Raw genomic sequence first — 21,913 nt, 5'->3', positions numbered from 1 at the left:
TCCTAGGGGATGCTGTTGGTCCAAATTACAATGTAATCCTATAGAGCTGTTTGGGAGTTGACAAAGATCAACCATATTCAGTTTGGAACAAATTGGACCTTCCAGATGGAAGCTGCACTCACTTGTTTATAAGTGGGCGGGGCTAAAATCATGTCATCAATTGATTGTGACAAAGATCAGCTATCTTCAGTTAAAAATAAATCGCACCATGCATGTGTAATATAGAGCCAAACGTATGGCTGTGGCATGACATCAGAATTCGCCATGCAATCACAGCCACACCACCCAGCTAAACCAGTCAGTACTGGCGACTGTCTTAGACCATCATGTTATCTGTTACTTGGGACAGTTTCACACTGATAAGTTGAAGGACACCAAATATGGACCATCAAAAGGAAAACATGACATGATGTCAGCATCTGATCTGTGAATATTGTTCAGGGCCAGAGGCAGATCAATCTCAGAAGGTTTCAGGTCTCTGTGACTTTCCTAGTAGGAGCTATATGAATTTTGGGTTTTACGGCGAGAAGTCATATTTTGAGGCGTGGCCACGCCCAGTCGCTTTTACGTATCAAAAAGCTTTTGATAACCTTTGATCCCCAGTGCCTTGAGAGTATACTGAGTGATTTTCAAGTCTCTAAGTCAAAAGCTGTAGGAGGAGTTTGCTCAGATATGTGGGCTAGAAAGGGCAAAACCAGGGTCAAAATACTAACTTCAATTCAAAATGGCCAACTTCTTGTGGGGTTTGGACCAATGCTCCAAGAGACTCTTTTGTAGGTCCCAAGAAGTTACATATGTGTACCAAATTTCATAATCCTCAGTTAAAGCATGGTTTGGGGCTATTTTTTTTTTTATTTTCTAGGGGGTGTTGTCATCAAATCTCGTTTGGGGACTAGGCAAGGATCAATCATCTTGAATTTGGTACAGATCAGATGATATATGTGGAAATTAGAGCCAAACGTATTGCCATGTCGTGACGTCTCACTTCGCCACAGCGTCATGGCCACACCCGCTTGCGAAAACTATCAGTGCTCCAAACGAAGTTAGACCAACTTGTTTTCTGATATCTGACACACTTTCAAGTTGATTGAGTCAAGTCGGCCACAGAGGGACCTTTCCAAGCGAAAAAAGTGACTTCCTGTTCTCAGGGGGCGTGGCTTTGATGATGTCATCGTTTGACCACAAACGATTGTTGGTCACCTGACAGGTATTAATCATTTCAGGTTTGGTGAAATTCAGCCTATTTATGTGAAAGTTATAGGTGTTCGAAATTTGTGGCGAGAAGGCTAACTTTGAGGCCTGGCCCCGCCCCTTCAACATGCTCTAAAAATCAAAATTTTGACAACTTTTAATCCTCAATGCCTTAACTACAGACTGACCAAATATGAAGCCGGTAGCTCAAAATCCCTAGGAGGAGTTTGTTAAAGTTCGACATGTATGAAAAGGGAAAAATGGCCAAAAATGACCCTTTGACCCAAAATGGCCAACTTCCTGTTGGTTATATGGCATACCCCCAAAATATTTTTTTTTCATGATTTGGGGAGATCTACCTATGTACCAAATTTCAACTCTCTAGGACTTACCAGTTGGCCTTTCTCACTTTAGGGGGCGTGGCTAATAGGTGTGGTCACACCCATTTTCAATTCCATTAAAAACCTTACATTTCCCTAGGGGGACAATTTTCGTTTAAGTTTGGTGAGTTTTTGAATATGCTTAGGCCCCCATAAAAGCAATTTATTTGCCTGGAGAAAGATAATAAACATTTAAATTACAATAGGTCTTCGTAGCGTTTAGTTACAATAGGTCTTCGCAGCGTTTAGCTGCTCGGGCCTAATAAATGAGGTTATAGAGTTGTTGGAGTCACGTTGTCCTTCGGAACAGCCCAAAGCAGAGCCAGGAATACCAATAAAACATGGATAAATGCCTCACAGTTTAAATAACAAAGTTAGGCACAAGGACGACATCAATTTGCACAGCAGCAGACAGTAATTTTCTCCTTCAAGGGGGGGATAATGCTTCCCAAGAGGTCACTAGATCCGAAAAACCTCAGAGACAAGATTAAGTGAGCTGTTTAGGATAAGACTTTTCAATGCATTATGCATTCCAGAAAAGACAGCTTTTAATGACATCAGCGGGTAAATTTAGGTTAAGTCGAATTAAAACAAGCTTGTTGTTTAAGAAATAAACTTTTAGCACAGACCTTAATGTAATATTAAAGACAATCAATCTCTGGATGTGAGGAGTCATTCTAAATTCATGCACTACACTGCTTTGCTACAGGCTTTAAATGCAAACACACGTGCAAAACAAGGTATGGGTTTACACTGACAAATTACATGAGATGTACATTTATTTGATTAAACAAAGCTTGAGACACCAGGCTTTACTGGGGCATTTGCAAACCAGGAGTTAGCTGCTAATGGCACACTGTGGTGCACTGGCTTCCCCTGGTGGAAAACACAGTTATCTCAAATGTTTCCAACTAAAGTTTGATATGACTTATTCCTAATAGAGTATGTTGATTTATTGGAAAAATGAAAAACAAAATGAGTGTAATGTTGTGTAAAGATAGGTGTGAGCAGGATTTTTGAGAATATTGCAAAAAGGAAAACAGGGAGGGAAACCAGAGTTGAAGAGTGAACCTCCCACCTCTTTGGAGTTGTTTGCTGAGCAGTTTTACCAGAAGAGGTTGCTGCTCTCTTAAACATGAGAGCAAACTAGAACTGGTCTCAAGTCAAGACCAGAAAGAAGAAAGCACAGTATATTTTGTTGGAAACTGGATGGGAAAAAAAAGTTAGTTGTGAGTAACTCTTCTCTTGTATCAAAGACAAGGAATTCTTATTCCTTTTAACACACTTCTATGAAAATAATAATCCAATAATCTTAAGATTTATTGTACAATAAGATGAGTGCTTTAAGTTTTTCATTGTTTTATTTCTACTATTCTCTTGCTTTTATTTTGGGAGAAACCATTAGCTGTTTTCTTCTCCTTTTGTCAGCAGATGGTCAGGGCGGGCCTGGAAAGGTCTGTGGGTGGTTTTTTGACCTATCACAATTTTCTCTTTGCAGCCATACGTGCTTCAGTTAAAATGGTGCTCATGTATGCAACTCTCTCAGATTGGAAAAATTTTGCATGAAATGGGCAGAAGGTTGAATGCGTGGTGTTGGAAGTGCTATGACTATGCAAGTATGACAGAAAACCCAGAAGTTCACAGAGCTTTAAAATCTGCATGGGACAAAACAAGTTTGAAACGAAATTATTCATTTTCTGATATATAACAGCTGCACATTTAGCTGGATCCTAAAGAGTTTGTATGTGATATGATATATTTATTCATCCATATAATTTTCTAATTACTTTTGCCTTTTTACATGCAAATGTTTTTACAAATGCACTTATTTCTATTTTTCTCTTTGTTCAATCAGAAAAAATACTTTTTCATTTGAGATATGCACCATATTAGAAGTGCTGAGTTTTTTGCTAATTATAAGGTAAACGTCTCTGGAGACCGATGCATTAGTTGTGATAAGTGTGATATTTGTTAAATCACAGAAGCATTTTTTGCCTAATATTTCAACTGAGTAAGTCTTCTAAACACCTAGAGATGCACCAATCAACTGACCAAAGATCAGAATGGTGATTTGTTTGTTATTCAATAAATGCATCCAACCTATAAATGCACCAATCAACAGCAGGTCAAATTATGTCTTGTAATTTCTTCAGTTTTCTGTTTAATTAAAAACTACTCTCTATCAAAGAACCTGTAGCATATTTGTACTCTATTTTGTGGTTTAGCAATTACCGTAAAAAAGTAATTAATCGAATCAGTTAAAATAAGAAGTTGAAATTCAGAAAATTGGAAATATGTGTCAGTCAGGAAACACCCTGATTGGTGCATCTTGATTTACAACCAATCAATTTGCTAGAACATACACCACCTTGGCTTGGTAGTGGTTTGCATTAAATTCGTAACAGTATTTCTACAAGGGCTAAGTAACTTTTTTTATACTTTTGTCAAAGTTGTTTTTCCCTGTTTCCCCCTACCCCTTTACTTTGTCCCTCTGTATCTTTGTCATCTTTGTATCTTTATAATTGTTGTGGCCTCTCCAATTTTCTGCCTAAACCAAAAATATGTGTATGCCAATAATTTAATAAGGTCAATTGTGCGAAAGGGGGAATATCGCATTTTCTCTCTTTTGTGGAGCAAATCTGCCATTGACACTGCACAGTAATCAGTCCCACCTTGCTATTAACTTATGTTGCCAGGACAGGAGACATAAGAAAAAGGAAGAATAGGACTGTAGGATTTTGAAATTCCCAAACTAAAAATAGATTTTAGCTGTTGTAATTTCCTTGCACTAAGCTAATAACATCATGCAGATTGTCCAAGTACTGGAAACTGGACATTACATACAATAGCTGATAGCTAGTTTTCCAAGATACTGTTTTTAAAAAGCCATGTCAACCTGGTATTGGAAGACTTATAGGATATAATGGTGTCTCTGTCTCAGAGTTAATACAAAATGAGAGACTTCAGCTAAGTGAAAAAGGGCCTGGGACTGAAGCAGAACAGCTGAACCAACTCTGAGCTCTGCTGTGTGGTTAGCAAGGTGGCATTTAGTAAGCGCAGGAAGCAAGCTGACTGCACTGACCCTCCCTTCCTCTCTGCTGCAACCAGAGAAAGAATTCAAGAAAGCAAGAAAGAAAGAAAGAAAGTCTCAAAAAAGAAATAAAAAAAGCAGAGCAAAGGAATAAGGAAGAGTCAAAACGTTTGACAGAGATGAGAAGGAGGGCTGACCGTAGTCTACAGCACAGACAACGTGGCAGGAGGCTTCCTCTGATGGGATGATTGGAGCCTGGGATCATCTGAGGATGATCTCTGTGCAGCTCTTCATGAAGGTGTTGCAACTAAACACTAATTAACTTTCAGACTTTTCTAACTGCTGTTTGCGCTTATTCTCAGTCTTATAATTTAGATTTCACTGTTCATATAATCTCCAATAAAAGGCATTTTCCCATTAATAAAATATCAAATTAACACAGACCTTATGTCCATTCTAAGTCTCAAAAGTCCTCTCTCTCTCTCTCTCTCTCTCTCTATATATATATATATATATATATATATATATATATATATAAATATATATATCAATGGAGCTTTCTGTTTACCTCCAACTAAGAACAGTTTGACCTCTGAATAAATCAGCAGCTTCTTTAAGGTCAGAGAAAATTGGTGAATTCATCAAACTTAATATAATGGTGGAGAACAGCTCAAATAATGTAGTGTGGCCTTTGTTCTATGACTAAGAGCTGATTCTTGTTTTTAATCTTAGCTGACCTTACATCAAGGAGAAAACTCACATTTTGATCAAAAAGAGGACCAACGTGAAAAAACAGTACATGTTTTTTATGGATGATGAGTTGTAGTATTCAAAAACTTTAAAATATATTATGTAAGTTATGTAGTGATATTGCTACACACTTCAGCAAAATGAACTCAGTATTTTTCACAGAGGTTTGAAGAGCAGACAGCACATAATTGCAGGATTCACTTCTCCCAGGCACACCTTTCATTTTTCTCATTATTGCCTCGGAAATGAGGGGGGATTCACTCAACGTGCAATCACAGACCATATGTCAGTAACAAGCAGGTATGACTGGCACCCTTGTGCACTTTTTACAAAGCAGACATCAGATCTACAGCTTTATTTTCTTGTCCTTTCCCTAAAAGTGCAATGAAATCTTTTTGCATTTGCAATGTAACTGAGCTTTTGGTTTTGCAGTTGTGCAAGAATTATTGCTGAACATATAAAAGAATCCAGAATAAAAACATATCCGTGAGCTTAAAGTAAGAACTTTAATTTTAAAATCTCCCCCTAAACATTTAACATTGTTCAACAAAGTAAAAATTTTCCTGTTACACTCTTCAACATAACAGGTTAACCTTACTAACTCCATTTTACCAAACCTTAATTTGGTGGCATTAACACTGGAAGAAAGGGGTAGCAACCACACCTATTAATTAAAGTCAGCAGAAACTACATGAGCAGCTGTAAAGCTGCTGACACATTGTTATTTTGCCATATATACTGGCACATCTTTAAAAAAAAAACTGCTACATTGGTCGTAACACAAACAAATGTAGCAGATTTTATGACAGTCCTGTCATGTCTCCTAAAATTGACTCTGATGCATCTCCATTTTGTGTGGTTCATGTGTATTGAGATAAGGATCCAAAATTTACAGCGGGCTTCGGGACAGAATATTATAAAATTTTCTGTTTAGTCACTGTTGGTTTTTTTTCTATAATTAATGATTGTCTAACCATCTTTGGCTGAAAGTACAATGCTCTATTTATAATGTATCAGTGGCCCCAGTTGGTTGGATTATTATTAGCAGAGTAAATCAGAAATGAAGTTGGACTGCCCTACCCTGCCACTTCCAGCATTTAGCATGCTGAGGTGAGTGAATCGTTATCAGTGCAGACGAAGCACTTGCATAATGTAGTATACGGTAAACCACTGTTATTATTAGATCATTTTTTAAGTACTACTACATTCCACTACATTCTATGGTAGTACACATGTGTACATTTGACATCTCTATGTTGCAAATCTCATACTACAAAATGTTTTAACTTGTTCAAAAAATCCATGGCAGTCCTGGATCTGGAGAATCAGTTTGTGCTCTATGGTAACAGATGCAAAGAAAGGTGATTTAGTAGCATTATTTACTTAAAACTGTGTATCTTCTTGCACCATACAAATGCAAGGCAGATATGTGTGGATGTAAGTAATGACAGCAGAACAAGACCTTAATGAAGCTTTGACACTTTATTCAAAAATGGATCATTACTTGATTCTTCAGTGACACTGTTTATTAAATTAGGTAACGAGACATCTAGTGGTCAATGAAATAAAGTGCAATCCAGACATATTAATCCTTCATCAACTCCCAGCAGTTCGACATTTGTTTGATATTTGAAGAACTCACGTGACCAAACCAGTCATGGTCACAGTGGTTCCAAATGTTTGTTTCATTAGCTACAGCATGTGTTGGGTGTCAGAAGACCATCACTACAAATGATAAAATAATGTTTGTATTTTTGCAAGTTGCTAATAGCAGTAGGACTATAACAGAGAAGCACAGAAACAATTAGCACATCTGAAACCAAATCTCCACATGTTACTGTTTATAGACCAGCTAATGTTAGCACAGAAGCACAGCCAGCTGCTGCAAGAAGTTAGAAAAGCTACCATTTAAAACCTACAACAATGACCATTTTATAGGTTGTGTGGCTGTTTGGGACATGTTTTGTTAATTTTTGCTATGCGGCAACCATTTAAAGTTAATAAATATCATAACAAGTTTGTTTGGTTTGTTCCCTTGTTAATTTTAAATGTTAACACAGATGTACGCTGCACGGTGGCACAGTTGGTAGCACTGTTGCCTTGCAGCAAGAAGGTCCTGGGTTCGACTGGGTTCGGCCAGGGATCTTTCTGCATGTAGTTTACATGTTCTTCCCGTGCATGCGTGGGTTCTCACCGGGTACTCCGACTTCCTCCCACAGTCCAAAGACATGCCTGTTATGTTAATTGGTCTCTCTAAATTGCCCTTAGGTGTGTGAATGAGTGTGTGCAGGGTTGTTTGTGTGTTGACCCGTGATGGATTGGTGACTTGTCCAGGGTGTACCCCGCCTCCTGCCCATAGACTGCTGGAGATAGGCACCAGCTTCCCCACGACCCACTATGGAAGAAGCGGTAGAAAATGACTGACTGACCGATGTACGTGGACAAAATCTACCAGAAGGCTGTTCCGATGTGCTGAGTTCGCAACTAAGGCCTCCATAGAGAATTTCCACCAAGAAACTGATGTCTGCCGATGATAATGGTCCCCCATTGTTGAGCTTTTAAAATGTTTAGTACTTCTTTGTTTTTATGTCAGTTTGATATTAAAAGCTGCTTTCCCTGTACCTTTATGGAGAATGGTGACTAAATTATTGTTTAAAAAAAAGACAATTTTACAATTTAGCTAAAAGATCAGCAAAAACCTAATATCTTCTAACTGCTCCATATGACAACTCAGGGAATATTTTGCAAGAATGGTAAACTCTACTGCATTGTCACTCAAAATACAATGCAAACTGGTAAGCCAATCAGAATCCAGTCAGCAAATGAAAAAAATAACAGTGGAAAAATGGTGGTGATGTTAGCAAGTGAAGAGGAGTCATGGGGAAGTGTGAGAATATGGTGGCAGCAAAGCGAGGGTTCAACAAGGGAGGAGGATGAGGAGTGGCTGTAAATGCAGGTTTCTTTGTCTCCTCCCTATTTCCCCTCCTTTTAGTGAAAGTAATGGAGCTTATAAGAGAAGCCAACCTGTCTTCTCTCCTGCCTGAAGGTGTGTTTTCTTCTCTGAATATGACGCATCCACCGGTACTTAAGATTCACCTGAGAAGCCTCTTCCCATCTCTTACCTTTGACCCCCAGATCAGCAGAGAAAGACAGTAATGATCCACACCCACTAGCTGATTGGCTACACATGTCCAACATAAGCTTCATTCCTTCCAAGTGTTTTGTTCCACTCTTACTGACAAACTGCAGGCTAAGACAATCCAGCAGTAGGAGCCTTAGCACAAGAAACCGGGTGGAAAGAGAGAAGGAAAAACTGAAAGGGGGGGAAGGGAGAAGTTTGGACCTTTTAAGTGTCTGTGGAAAATGAATCATGGGGGCCGGCACAAGGGGAGATCCAGAGTAGAAACACATCTGGTTAGGAAGAAAAACGAAACAAGAATAGGTCTGAGAATTCAACAGAAAATACTTTTATTTTATGGTTCCAATGTTAAATTTGTGACTTTCTGCAAAAAGTATTTAAACATCAAAGTGTCTTTACTAAAAAAGTATGGCGAAGAAGAAAGGAGACATATCAACAAAGCATAGAGATTATAAAGAAAGCAGATGGTTTACAGAGTAAGATGGTTTGAAGAAGACAAAATGGCGACTTTGAATTGTTATCTTTGAGGTTAATTCCATGTTATTCTGAAGTGTATATGCCCCACCTTAAACACAGACTTGTCTCCATCATAGACGGGCAGAGGCAGGGAAATGCGAGTCAGGCTGCCAGCTCTCTGCTCTCTCTGACTGCGAGGGCTCGTCATTATGATTTTTTTTTTCTCTTTCTCTCTTGGACAAGGGAAAACGCCAAAAGTAGCAGAAAGTCTGAGTCAGCCACGTCACCTAAACAAAAAACAATGTGTATGAAATTATTCTTAAAAACAGAACTTCATGTGAAATGTATGTAGTTGTATGCTTTTGAAATGCAGTTGTTCACTTTTCCTTCTCTTTAAAGTAGCCTTAAGAAAGCTTTTTACAGTCCCATTGTGAGAAAGGAAAATTTCTTAAAGAATTCTACCCAACCAAAATATTCATGATTACCCTAAAATAAAGTCAAAAACACAATAATCTATCTTAGAAGTTCTCACCATAAACATTTCTAATACATAGGCACCCACTTGGCCCATAATATGTAATGGATAATGCATTTTAAAGATCAAAAGTACTTATTGGTGCAACACATATGATTAAAAGACATAGAAGAGGAAAAGGAGAAGGAGAAGAAAAAAAGAAGATCATGTTGGATTCCAGACATGTTGGAAAAAGACCAGATCTCAGAGGCTGCAGGTTGCAGAGTTCAGACTGCAATGCAACAAGCAGTCCATGTCCTCTTTAAACTTTTTAACAAAACTGAAAGACAACCCTTCAACAAACTATTAAAAAACTACATCAAATTTAGGAGTTATATTTGGAAGTTCAAATGAGGACAAAGTTACTGTTTTTATACACTGTCAAATGCCCTGTTAATATTTTACCGCACAACATAATACAGTCCAAATTTTAATGGGACGTAAAGGTCACTTTCCTAAGCTTTAATTGAACCGAATGAACTAGTAAGTTCTAAGTAAATTCTAAATATATATAGGCAGGTGTGAAAAAATGCTGTAAACAAAGAATGCTTTCAAAATTGGAAGTGTTAATTTAACACTTTGCCCTTTGCCTTCAAAACAGCATCAATTCTTCAAGGTACACTTGCACACAGTTTTTTAAGGAACTCGGCTGGTAGGTTGCTCCAAACATCTTGGAGAACTAACCACAGATCTTCTGTGGACGTAGGCTTTCTCACATCCTTCTGTCTCTCGTAATCCCAGACACACTTAATGATGTTGAGATCAGGGCTCTGTGAGATCAGTAATTCTTGTTCTTCTTTACGCTGAAGATAAAAATTTATAAAAATAAATTGATAAAAATAAACAATCATCATTTATATTTCTGAAAGCATTCTTTGCTTACAGCATTTTATATATGTATATATATATATATATATATATATGGAACTTAGAGATCATTTTCCAGAACTTACCTGGTACTTCCTGGAACTTAATGGTTACTTCTGTAACTTCCCATATGCCTCCTAGAACATGAAGGTTACTTACCAAAACTTTCATGGGATTTACCAGATACCAAATTGTGGTAATGTACCTGGTAAGTTCTGGAACGTAATCTACAAATTTTGGGAAAGTATGGGATATACATAGTGTTACCAGCATTTTTAGTTTTTGGTAGAGCTACATAATCAATCAAATTTCACCAGAGACACCAGTGATTTAAAAGGACAAGGACAAATGATAAATTCCAAAAATGAAAGTACCAGGATGCCAAACTCCTACAGTAAAATAACCACACAACATAACTTGGTAGCAAGTATGGTAAGAGTGGTCATTCCCCAACTGGATTCCACACACACACACACACACACACACACACGTCTGCTCTTTGGGAGGTGTGTGTGTGTGTGTGTGTGTGTGTGTGTGTGCGTGCACGTGTGTGTGTGTGTGTGTGTGTGTGTGTGTGTGTGTGTGTGCACGTGTGTGTGTGTCTGTGTGTGTGCACGTGTGTGTGAAGCTGAGGCTGTGTATTAGCAGGACAAACCTCATGGGATCAGTAACAGGAAACACCACTGAGTCCTGCTCCTTGTGGTCTCCCTGTCTGACACAGACTGAAAAAACACAGTAATAGGACCGCCTGAGTGCTCACCTGTGATTGTGTGTGTGTGTGTGTGTGTGGATCTGTTCTTGTGTGAAAAAAAGAAAACTGAACCGAGTTTAGTTTAGTTTAGTTTAGTTTAGTTTAGTTTAGTTTAGTTTAGTTTAGTTTAGTTTAGTTTAGTTTAGTTTAGTTTAGTTTAGTCAGTTGACACCCTAAGTGAAAAAGTATGGAAGCAAATCGTTACCATATTTCAAATGAAAAAGCATTTTCGAAATGCTTTTTCATTTTAAGAATGTGGCTGCATTGTTTGACTCATAAATGAAATTAGTAATCAATAATCCTATTTGCATTTTAATTTTCTTCTTCAAGACTACTCATTCCTTCAATAAATTAAAATGAAAAAGAAAAAGACATTTGAGATTTATTTTTCAAAATGTACCCCAGCAAATAGATACCAAAATTCAATTTGAAATGTAAAATTTTAAAATGAAAAAGCATTTCCAGAAATGCTTTTTCATTTTAAGAATGTGGCTGCATTATTTGACCCATAAATGAAATTAGTAATCAATCATCCCATTTACATTTGCATTTTCTTCTTCACGACTGCACATTTTATGCCATAATCAAAAAGAAAACAAAGCAGACATTGCTTTTTCGTTTTCGTGGTCTGCCCGCAAAATACTGCCCAGAACTCGAAAACGAAAAAGCATTCCGAGCAGCGGGCACAGAAGAGTGACGTCAGCAGCCGCTCTTCCTCAGCTCTCTGCTGACCGAGCTACCCATCTTGTTCAGTAGGGGGCGCTGTGCACGTCTGCATTGCATTACATTGCAAACGTGCCGAGAAATTGATTGAATTGCAGCAGGGCCGAGCTCAATTTGTGGCAGTGGCAGGCAGAACTGGTAGTTTCGGTGGCAGGCTGTGGCAGTTCTGCCACAGCCTGCCACCGAAACTGCCACAGCTTGCCGCACGGTGGCAAGGGATTCCGCGAGGATTCCAGAAGATGCCAGACCGGCCGTAAAATCTTGCCAATGCGGTTGCCGCTGTTTTTGTGGAAGCTAATGCTGATTATCGGCAAACGGGATGTCATTGTTGTTATAGCCTGTTACCTTTACATAATGATTTCATTATTGATTATTATTTAATAAACAGCTTTAGACCCATAACATAAGGTGATTGTATTTACTTGACATGGAAAATAAATAGCACTATGTGTATGTGTGAAGTGTTGAAAGGATGATGAAGATTTATTGCACAAACAGCCGGTTTATTATAGAGCACGAGCGGCTATTCTGAATTGTCACTCACAGAAAATTATAAATAAATGCTTAAAAACACGCTGGATGTCCCAGGCCATAAGGATGCCACAAGGATGCCACAGCCTGCCACCGGAACTACCAGTTCTGCCTGCCACTGCCACAAATTGAGCTCGGCCCTGCTGCAATTCAATCAATTTCTCGGCACGTTTGCAATGTAATGTAATGCAGACGTGCCCTACCGAACAAGATGGGTAGCTCGGTCAGCAGGGAGCTGAGGAAGAGCGGCTGCTGACGTCACTCTGCTGCGCCCGCCGCTTGGAATGCTTATTCATTTTCGAGTTCTGGGCAGTACTTTGCGGGGAGACCACGAAAACAAAAAAGCAATATCTGCTTTGTTTTCTTTTTGATTATGGCATAAAATGTGCAGTCATGAAGAAGAAAATGCAAATAGGATGATTGATTACTAATTTTATTTATGGGTCAAATAATGCAGCCACATTCTTAAAATGAAAAAGCATTTCTGGAAATGCTTTTTCATTTTCAAAGTTTACATTTCAAATTGAATTTTGGTATTTATTTGCTGGGGTACATTTGGAAAATAAATCTCAAATGTCTTTAATTAAGTGAAAGAATGAGCAGTCTTGAAGAAGAAAATTAAAATGCAAATTGGATGATTGATTACTAATTTCAGTGGGCCCACCACCTGCAGGGGGAACCGTGAGGGACCGGTGCAAAGAGGATTGGGTGGCGGACGAAGGTGGAGACCTCAACGGCCCGATCCCCGGATGCTTAGGCTGGCTCTAGGGACGTGGAATGTCACCTCGCTGGGGGGGAAGGAGCCTGAGCTTGTGCGGGAGGTCGAGAGATATCGACTAGAAATAGTCGGGCTCGCCTCCACGCACAGCGTGGGCTCTGGAACCCGTCTCCTTGAGAGGGGTTGGACTCTCTTCTACTCTGGAGTGGCCCACGGGGAGAGGCGGCGGGCTGGTGTGGGTTTGCTTGTTGCCCCCCAGCTCAGCCGTCTCGTGTTGGGGTTTACCCCAGTGGATGAGAGGGTTGTATCCCTGCGCCTTCGGGTTGGGGAGAGGTCTCTGACTATCATTTCAGCCTACGGGCCGAGTGGTGGTGCAGAGTACCCTGACTTCTTGGCGTCCCTGTCGGGGGTGCTGGATAGTGCCCCTCCCGGGGACTCCATTATTCTGCTGGGGGACTTCAACGCCCACGTGGGGAACGACAGTGACACCTGGAGAGGCGTGATCGGGAGGAATGGCCTCCCCGATCTGAATCCGAGTGGTGTTTTGTTATTGGACTTCTGTGCTAGTCACGGATTGTCCATAACGAACACCATGTTCAAACATAAGGGTGTCCATCAGTGCACTTGGCACCAGGACACCCTGGGCAGGAGGTCGATGATCGACTTTGTTGTCGTATCATCAGACCTTCGGCCGCATGTTTTGGATACTCGGGTGAAGAGAGGGGCTGAGCTGTCCACTGATCATCACCTGGTGGTGAGTTGGATCCGCTGGAGGAGGAGAAAGCCGGACAGACTTGGCAGGCCCAAGCGCATAGTGAGGGTCTGCTGGGAACGCCTGGCGGAGCCCTCGGCCAGGGATGTATTCAACTCCCACCTCCGGGAGAGCTTCGACCAGATCCCGGGGGATGTTGGAGACATAGAGTCCGAGTGGACCATGTTCTCTGCATCTATTGTCGATGCTGCTGCCCATAGCTGCGGCCGTAAGGTCTGCGGTGCCTGTCGTGGCGGCAATCCCAGAACCCGGTGGTGGACACCGGCAGTAAGGGATGCAGTTAAGCTGAAGAAGGAGTCCTATCGGCTGTGGTTGGCTTGTGGGACTCCTGAGGCGGCTGACGGGTACCGTGAGGCCAAGCGTGCTGCGGCCCGGGCTGTGGCAGAGGCAAAAACTCGGGCCTGGGAAGAGTTCGGGGAAGCCATGGAGAAGGACTACCGGTTGGCCTCGAAGCGATTCTGGCAAACCGTCCGGCGCCTCAGGAGGGGGAAGCAGTGCTTTGCCAACACTGTTTATAGTGGGGGCGGGAGACTGCTGACCTCGACTGAGGACATTATCGGGCGGTGGAAGGAGTACTTCGAGGATCTCCTCAATCCTGCCATCACGCATTCCGTGGTGGAAACAGAGGCTGGGGACTCGGGGTTGGACTCTTTCATCACCCAGGCTGAAGTCACCGAGGTGGTTAAAAAGCTCCGCGGTGGAAAGGCTTCGGGGGTGGATGAGATCCGCCCTGAGTACCTCAAGTGTCTGGATGTTGTAGGGCTGTCATGGTTGACACGCCTCTTCAACATTGCGTGGCGGTCGGGGACAGTGCCTCTGGACTGGCAGACTGGGGTGGTAGTCCCCCTTTATAAGAAGGGGGACCGGAGGGTGTGTTCCAACTACAGGGGGATCACACTCCTCAGCCTCCCTGGTAAGGCCTACGCCAGGGTATTGGAGAGGAGAGTCCGACCGATAGTCGAACCTCGGCTTCAGGAGGAACAGTGTGGTTTTCGTCCCAGCCGTGGAACACTGGACCAGCTCTATACCCTCTACAGGGTGCTTGAGGGTTCATGGGAGTTTGCCCAACCGGTTCACATGTGTTTTGTGGACCTGGAGAAGGCATTCGACTGTGTCCCTCGTGATGCCCTGTGGGGGGTGCTCCAGGAGTATGGAATCGGGGGCCCTTTATTAGGGGCCATCCGGTCCTTGTACGGGCGGAGCAGGAGTTTGGTCCGCATTGCCGGCACTAAGTCGGACCTGTTCCCAGTGCATGTTGGACTCCGGCAGGGCTGCCCTTTGTCGCCGGTCCTGTTCATAACTTTTATGGACAGGATTTCTAGACGCAGCCAAGGGCCGGAGGGGGTCTGGTTTGGGGACCAGTGGATTTCGTCTCTTCTTTTTGCGGATGACGTGGTCCTGCTGGCCCCCTCTAGCCAAGACCTACAGCATGCGCTGTGGCGGTTCGCAGCCGAGTGTGAAGCGGCTGGGATGAGGATCAGCTCCTCCAAGTCCGAGGCCATGGTACTCGACCGGAAAATGGTGGCTTGTCCTCTTCAGGTTGGAGGGGAGTTCCTGCCTCAAGTGGAGGAGTTTAAGTATCTCGGGGTCTTGTTCACGAGTGAGGGAAGAATGGAGCGGGAGATCGACAGACGGATCGGTGCAGCTGCCACAGTAATGGGGGCGCTGTGCCGGTCCATTGTGGTGAAGAGAGAGCTGAGCCGAAAAGCAAAGCTCTCAATTTACTGGTCGGTCTACGTTCCTACCCTCACCTATGGCCATGAACTTTGGGTCATGACCGAAAGAACGAGATCACGGATACAAGCGGCTGAAATGAGCTTCCTCCGTAGGGTGGCCGGGCACTCCCTTAGAGATAGGGTGAGGAGCTCGGCCATCCGGGAGGAGCTCGGAGTAGAGCCGCTGCTCCTCCACATTGAGAGGAGCCAGTTGAGGTGGCTCGGGCATCTATACCGGATGCCTCCTGGACGCCTTCCTCGGGAGGTGTTCCAGGCACGTCCCACCGGGAGGAGGCCCAGGGGACGGCCCAGGACATGCTGGAGGGACTATGTCTCTCGGCTGGCCTGGGAACGCCTTGGGCTCCCCCTGGAGGAGCTGGAGGAGGTGTCTGGAGAGAGGGACGTCTGGGCGTCTCTGCTGAGTCTGCTGCCCCCGCGACCCGGTCCTGGATAAGCGGAAGACGACGAACGAACGAACGATTACTAATTTCATTTATGAGTCAAACAATGCAGCCACATTCTTAAAATGAAAAAGCATTTCTGAAAATGCTTTTTCATTTGAAATATGGTAACAATTTGCTTCCATAAAAAAGTGGGTTAAATACGAATGAATGAATAATAACAGGTGCCACTGATGATAATGGCTTCACCTGTTTACAGGAAAATTATTGGGCTATAAATCCATGTTTATATTAATCTGTCTTGCATTCAGAGAACAGTTGTCTTCTTATTTTCAGGACTGTTTTCTTTTTTTTATAGAAATACATTTTAACCACCTATTGCTTGCCATCCATGATATCCACCATAAGGAAAATTTAAATTTACCCAGAATGCATTTATCTAAACAAGTGAATACATTAAGCTTGTGAACGGATAGAAATTGAACTGAATGTGTACAACCTGAAATGGAAATGTATTATTGTCCCAGCCCACCATCAGTGTAAGGGTCGGAAAGATCTTACAGCTTACATCACAGTGCCATCCATGACAGCATCAAAGTGACAACCTTTCACTTGACAAGAACAGACTAAATCAGAGCCTCGGGACATTTGTGATTACATGCAGACAGGAACGCTTTGATGAATCAAAGGGAGATCTTTTTTTCAGAGGTTGGTTCTGTCTTCTGTTTTCATTTTTACCTTTTTCTTACTAAAATAAACCTCATAGTGTGGACCTCCATCCATTCGGCTACCATGTTTTTGAAGTATATATTGAAATATTGAATATAGGTCTGTATTATATGCTATTTAGCAGGAGGTCCATGAACTGTTGTGGACCTTTTCTTTTATGAACCTTTGTGCAATAATCCCATTATTTCTGATGTTGGGTAAAATGATATGATACTCTTGACAGTTTGGCCACACCTATTTACATCACTGCTTGAATTTTCACTGTCGCTCTTTTATAAAAGTTCAACAAATCATCTTTTAAATCCATATTCATTGAGCTTGTGCCAGAAATGGACCCAGCAGCCCTGGCCCTACTGAAAAAAAAACATCCCCACTGCATGACGATGCCACCACTATGGTTTAACAGTGGAGTCAGTCATTTTGTATACCGCTTTTTCCATAGTGGGTCGAGGGGAAGCTGGTGGGGAAGCTGGTGCCTATCCCCAGCAGTCTATGGGCAGGAGGCGGGGTACACCCTGGACAGGTCGCCAGTCCATCTCAGGGCAACACAGATGGTGGAGATGGTGTGTTGTTGTTAATTTTACACCACATGTAGCAGTTTACCTGAAGGCCACAGAGTTTCTTTTTAGCTAAATCTAACCAGAACAACTTCTTCCACAGGTTGGCTGTGTCCCCATCATGTGGCAAACAGAACTTCTAATGGCTTTCTTTCAACAGTGGCTATCTTCTTGACACTTTACCATAAACGTCAGATTGTGGAGTGCCTGGCTCTTAGGTGTCCAGTTGAAGAATCTCCAATCTAAGCTGTGGGTCTCTGCACCCTAATTATCTTGCCTACTTCTTCGCCGGGCCTGTCATTATTGTTATTTTATAATCGAACCCTACTTTAAACTTTGCTACAACTTTCTCTCTGACACGTGTTCCTTGGTCTTTATGTTGCCGTTTGTTCTCTAATGTTCCCTAACAAACCTCTGAACCCTTCACAGAAAAGCTAGATTTACACTGGGTATTAAAGCAAAGGGAGCTGTATAGAAATGCATAACACACCTTTCAGATTTTTATCCGTAATGTATTTTTCTTTGTATGACTTTGTGCCTCATCCCCTATTATGATATGATACATTAACGATACATAATGTATTCTAGATCTTAAGCTTGTGAAGATGTCTCCCTCCAGGAAGGTGCCACAGCTAAATCCAGAGCCAGGCCAGATGTAGCTTCTAAGAAGAGAAAAAAACTGAAAGAGAGCATAAAGTTAAAAGCTGAAATAACCGCAAAAAAGGCAAAATTGGAGAGTAGAATGAGAATGTAGCAGAGTGAGAAAAAGTGGTCATTATGTCCTCTAGTTGTCTAAGCCCATAGCAGCATAACTACAGAGATAGCTCAGGATAACCTAAACCACTCTGACTATAAGCTTTATCAAAAAGGAAAGTTTTAAGCCTAGCCTTAAAAGTAGATGAGGTGCACCATCCACGCTTATGCATTTCAACTCTTTTGTTAGTGGTAGTTTGAAGGTATGTGTTTGATTCTGGTAACCAGCTATAAGCTTCTTTTGTTAGCTTCAACCACTAATGGCTAAGAACATGTGCTCGCCCACTTTATGAGTCAGCTGAAGATCATTTACCCAGAAAAGTTGTTAGTTTCCAATCTAGGACATAATATTTACCTAAATATTATTTTGCTAAACGTGATAACTAATTAAACACCACTAAAGATCATTTATCCAGAAAGGTTGTTGGTCCTCATTGAACATTTTTTCTCAACAATTATTTTAACATTTCCTTAATAATATTTCTTTAAATATTATTTTAATAAATAAAGGCAGCTAATTAAACACCGTTGAGAATTAGTCATCCAGAAGGTTGGTTTTATTCACCAATTCATTCTTTAAAATTGTATTGTATTAAAATGTTTTATCTGATCTTGCATTGTGAATTGTTATTTAAAGGTATACCAATTATTGCCTCAGTTAGACTAACTAGACTAACTTAACTTCATTTCCAGATCCTTCAAGATAATCCTTGGTTCTCAGACATAAATAACATTGCATGGTAATGTTGCATGTTGCATCACTCTTTCAGTCATGGTTTTCAACCTTCTTTGTTTCACTTGTTTATATTGTACGTAGCCTATTAGTCTTCCTTATTCTTTCATTTTGCTTGGTAGGTTAGTTGGGTTGTTTTAGTATAGTAAATAGTTTGTTGATTTAAGTTTGACTTTGAGTTGACTTATTTTTATTAATAAATTCTTGTATTTAAAGAAATTGTGTGAATTAATTCTGTGTGTGTACATAGTTTTTCTGTTCAATAATGTCAGAGCTTGGCTCATACCTTTCAATTTTGTCCTAATACCATCGCCTTATTGGCCTGGTATTCACTGGACAACCCTTAACAGACCAAAATATTATTTAATAAAATATTAAAGTATTAATATTAAAGAATATATTCATATTCATAATCACAACAAGGCAGTAGTGAGGTTAAGCTTGTAGATTTCCATGTATAACTGAGATAACTAGGGTAGATAAACATCAGGAGGCTAAATAGACTCAGATATATGGGATAAGCAAACTGTGGGACCTGCCTGACACTCTTGGACTAATGTACCAACAGGCAAAAAAACAAGAAACAATGAAAAATGGAAATGAAGAAATGGATGGCCAATGTTTGGACAGCGACAAAGCTGACTGTAGGTAGATTTTTGTATATGCATGTATTTTATTTATTTATTTTTATTATTTATCAACAGCTGCTTACTTCAAACTCAGTAAACCACATTGTCTGATTACATTTCTCATTTTTAACATGTCATTTTAGGTAAAATTAATATTTTCCCATTAATCCCCTGCATCTTGCAGGGTTTCACTTGGAGCACAGAGCACTTTTCTTCCCTCCATCATCCAGTTCTTGCAGAGGACACGTGGAAGAATTTTTCAGTCGACATGAAGTTTTTGAGTCCTGCAGGGAGTGTGAAAGAAAAGACAAAAAGTCAAGCTCTGCCTCAGCATTATGACTGGCTGCAAGAGATCGTCTGGTCAATATACTGAACTGCAACAATAACCAACATTCCCTGAAGCAATGAAAACAAGCCACAATATGTGTGTTGATACTACAGAAAGAGAACAGACAGTCAGAATCTGACTGACTAAAACAAGACAAATTCAGCAGCTAAAAAAAAACTAAATGCTTTTCCTTTTTAATGGGAAGTATTCTTATTTTATTCAAAAATATGTCAGTAAGTCTTTATTCTTTGAATCCATGGAAACTGCATGTAAAGAAGATTTAAAGTAAAGTGTGGGTCTGTCAGTTTAAAGGTGAATAAAACCTGGATTAATAAGGTGGGACCATCATTATTGTAGCACGTTGAGCTGCCCAACTAAACACTTTCTGGTATATGCAATAAGTGCAGTACAAATGTTGATTTAACATCATCAGACACAGGGGCATATGGTTTACCTGCAGGGATCTGAGAATTTGCATTTCTTTAGGTCACCATCTGGAGGCTGAAATGCAAACCGTTCTGCTGAGCTGTGCAGAAATGGTTCATTATTGTGAATTAGGACAGCTTTGGGCTTTAATTTAATTAAACTGTGTTATACTGACACCACTGCCAAGCTAATTTAGTAAAACACCACACTGCAGGAATAAAGTTCACACTTGTTTAGTCAGCAGTCAAGGAAGTTGGTTTCTAAGGCAAAGCGAACTAGAAACACAGTAAAAATCTGTGTTTTAGCCATCTGTCTGCAATAATTTATCTCTTCTAAGATACCCATCTCCAAAATGTTTTTTTTTTTATTTCATACACTGACATGGGGTTCTGTATTTTCTACTGCAGAGCCATCAGAGACAATATAAAGCAATAGCAAAAATGTGTAAAAATTCTTAAATTTAATAAACGTTTTATTGCAGTTTCCTTATCTAGCACTGAAATTTGTAAAAACAATATCCAGCCTTTAATATAAGTACATTACTCAAATAAAAACAAAAACTCCAATGTTAAGAAATTCTTATAATTACAAATTATACTTTAAATTTATCAAAGGAACTTTTGCATGACGTGACACAGAGGCCTATTTCTATGAACCACTGTTCAAAATGGGTAAGACAAATGAAAGAACATTCAAATAAATCAGATATGCAATACTGTGACCTTCAAACATCTTGTTTTTGTTGAAAATTTTACTACGATTTTATGCTATTGTAATAAGAGACTGGTTTATTTTGAGGATTTCTACTCATCTCTACGAGGCTCATCTCCATCATTGTAAAATTCACTTCTGCAACTCTAGATGAACAGTAGGAGTGTGAGAAAAACTTCCCTTTAGTCCTTTATAACCTGTTGTAAATTAAGTTGCAGAAATACAGGCAACGAAAACACCCCTTGGTTGAATACAATGTTTTGAGAAATTATATTTCCTTTTAACTTTAGTTAATTTAAATCTAAAGTGTGACGTGGAGACAAACAGCCACTATATTCAGTCCAACTGTGAATATTGCCCTACGTTCAGGATTTAATCCAAATACATTGACTTTAGGTTCACCATAAATGGCACTGTGCAAAAAGCCTTGGGCAACCTATAATTACTTGATAATTAGGCTTAAAGGATTTTGTATTAAGTATTGTGTAAATGTGTGATGTGTTCCTTAATAGTCATTTTTCATTCATTCATTTAAAAGAAGAGAAAGAAAAATGATTAACCATATACCCAAAGATCCTGATAAGGTGTCGGTTGAATCAGCGCACATTTCAAATACCCTTTTTTATTATCCTCTTTTAAATAGATCCTGTACACCATGTGCTGACAGAGCAAAAACTAAAAGTGATTTGGCCAACAAAGTAATTTAATAAAATGACGAACAAATAGAACATCAACAATTGATATTTAAGCCTCACTCTTTCCATTTCTACGTTGTTTGCTCTGGAAAAAACATATTTATATATTTACATTACAAATGCCGTAGATGTATAAAATAAACAATGTTGGCCCAAGTATGGAACCTTGTGGGATCCCACATGTGATTTTCAACAAATCTTATTTCTCATTCATTAGCTGGAATAAATTAATAATTCATTTTTAAGCTTCCTGATTGGTTTTTAATGTTTTTTTAAACACTTGCTATTCTCTATTTCTGACCTTGTATGTGTCCAGTATCAGTTTATTTTTGCTGTCATGTCATTCAACTCTGAACTTTGAATAATTTAAGCATAAAAAGGTTTCTAACTCACAGGATGAAGCAGTGCTGTGT

At 40.3% G+C, this 21,913-nt stretch overlaps 1 long non-coding RNA gene across 1 annotated transcript; it reads left to right on the top strand.

The window, feature by feature from the left end:
* The first annotated feature begins 2,727 nt into the window (after positions 1 to 2,727).
* LOC124879837 lies at positions 2,728 to 20,705 on the top strand. Its single transcript, XR_007041132.1, has 3 exons — positions 2,728 to 2,800; positions 19,280 to 19,355; positions 19,525 to 20,705. It is a non-coding gene; the product is annotated as an uncharacterized LOC124879837 (long non-coding RNA).
* The last annotated feature ends 1,208 nt before the right edge of the window (positions 20,706 to 21,913 follow it).

This window comes from Girardinichthys multiradiatus, chromosome 13, assembly GCF_021462225.1.
Source record: "Girardinichthys multiradiatus isolate DD_20200921_A chromosome 13, DD_fGirMul_XY1, whole genome shotgun sequence".
In the NCBI taxonomy this organism is placed as follows: Eukaryota; Metazoa; Chordata; class Actinopteri; order Cyprinodontiformes; family Goodeidae; genus Girardinichthys; species Girardinichthys multiradiatus.
The sequence above is the reverse complement of the archived record's forward strand: the minus strand, read 5'-3'. Positions and strand labels throughout refer to the sequence as shown.